Source organism: Capsicum annuum, unplaced genomic scaffold (assembly GCF_002878395.1).
Source record: "Capsicum annuum cultivar UCD-10X-F1 unplaced genomic scaffold, UCD10Xv1.1 ctg64620, whole genome shotgun sequence".
Taxonomy (NCBI): domain Eukaryota; kingdom Viridiplantae; phylum Streptophyta; class Magnoliopsida; order Solanales; family Solanaceae; genus Capsicum; species Capsicum annuum.
Genome location: NW_025873780.1, coordinates 1 through 1,974, shown reverse-complemented (window position 1 = coordinate 1,974; position 1,974 = coordinate 1). Strand labels below are relative to the sequence as shown.

Genomic DNA, 1,974 nt, shown 5'->3' with positions numbered 1-1,974 from the left:
GAGTTCTTAACTGGCCAACACTCCGCTCCATACAGCAAGGCCGGACGGACTACCACCCTATAGAATTTGTCTTTAAGCTTGGGCGGCACCTTCTTATCACACAGCACCCCCGACGCGAGTTTCCACTTCATCCATCCCGCCCCAATACGGTGCGAGACATCCTCGTCAATCTCACCATTACTCTGGATCACGGACCCGAGATACTTGAACTTATCCCTCTTACATACCTCCTGTGCTTCCAGCTTCACTACTACCTCGTTCTCCCGCCTCACGTCCTTAAACTTACATTCCACATACTCTGTCTTGCTTCTGCTCACCCTGAACCCTTTCGACTCAAGAGTTTGCCTCCACATCTCTAATTTGTCATTTACACCCCCTCGAGTCTCATCTATCAGAACTACATCGTCTGCAAAGAGCATACACCACGGCACCTCCCCTTGAATACGCCGCGTCAACACATCCATTACTAACGCAAACAAAAAGGGACTAAGAGTAGATCCCTGATGCAATCCTGTCCGGACAGTGAAATGCTCTGAGTCTCCTCCCGCCGTCCTCACCTGGGTTTTCGCTCCCTCATACATATCCTTAATTACTCTGATATATGCCTGCGGTACTCCCCTCACCTCCAAGCATCTCCAAAGCACCTCCCTGGGGACTTTGTCGTAAGCCTTTTCCAGATCGATAAACACCATGTGCAGATCCTTCTTCCTTTCCCTATACTGCTCCACCAACCTCCGTACCAGGTGGATTGCCTCCGTCGTCGAGCGGCCGGGCATAAATCCGAACTGGTTTTCCGAGATAGACACTATCCGTCTCAGCCTCACCTCGACCACTCTCTCCCAGATCTTCATAGAGTGACTCAATAACTTAATCCCCCTATAGTTATTACAACTCTGAATGTCCCCCTTATTCTTATAGAGAGGGATCATGGTACTCCACCTCCACGCCTCGGGCATCTTTGCCGTCCTGAAAATTTCATTAAACAATCCAGTCAACCACCTTACACCAGACTCTCCAACGAACTTCCAAAACTCCACCGGTATCTCATCCGGCCCCGTCGCCCTACCCCTGCGCATCCTGCGGACTGCCTGTCTAACCTCTTCTACCTTAAAACGTCTACAATAGCTAAAATCCCGACACTCCTCTGAGTGCTCCAGTTCCCCTAACACAATAGCTCTGTCCCCCTCGTCATTCAAGAGCCTATGAAAGTACGACTGCCATCTCTTCTTTATGTGGCCGTCCTCCACCAACACTCTGCCGTCCTCCCCCTTAATGCACCTCACCTGATCGAGGTCACGACCCTTCCTCTCCCTAGCCTTAGCGAGTCTAAACAACTTTTTCTCCCCTCCTTTCCCCTGTAACCCTGCATACAAGCTCTCAAAAGCGGCCGTCTTAGCTGCCGTAACCGCTGACTTCGCCTCCTTCCTCGCTAGCTTGTACTCTTTCCTGTTTACCCGCTTCAGCAATGTCAATTAAATCAAATTGGTGACGAGATGAAGAAACCGCTACTCCCGCATCCCCCACCCCACCCCCACTGCAAAAAAAAAACAAGAAGATTGAACACATCACGAGTCTAAACGGACAAATAGAGCGTGTGACGAGGTAAATCATAGAAATGCCTATATAATGACAACAACAACACTAGTTTACCTGAGCAGGATGGGCTTGAATAGTCTCCATGATGTATTTCTCATGACCCCATTCTAGGTGGCATCTAGCTCCAATTACTAAGGACATTTTCTTTGAAACATTATGTTGGACAGCTGAATCTTCACCCATCAGAGCCTGTTACAAATTTGTTAAATTGATAACTAGTTGCAGTTAGAAAATACTGACAGAACAAGATTCAAGGATATACAAAGGTCAAATTTGACACCATACCGATATTAGATGCCAGATCTTCGGAATACCACCTGACTTCCCACCAGATGCATTAAGCCCCAAACTCTCGAGAGCACAGTTAAAAGCTGTAGC

The 1,974-nt window shown here is 48.3% G+C and overlaps 1 long non-coding RNA gene across 1 annotated transcript; it reads right to left on the bottom strand.

Annotated features, from left to right (window-relative positions):
• Positions 1-1,336: 1,336 nt before the first annotated feature.
• LOC107853905 lies at positions 1,337-1,974 on the bottom strand. The gene is made up of 3 exons (XR_007050886.1): positions 1,882-1,974; positions 1,651-1,785; positions 1,337-1,534 (listed from the first exon to the last, which is right to left on the bottom strand). It is a non-coding gene; the product is annotated as an uncharacterized LOC107853905 (long non-coding RNA).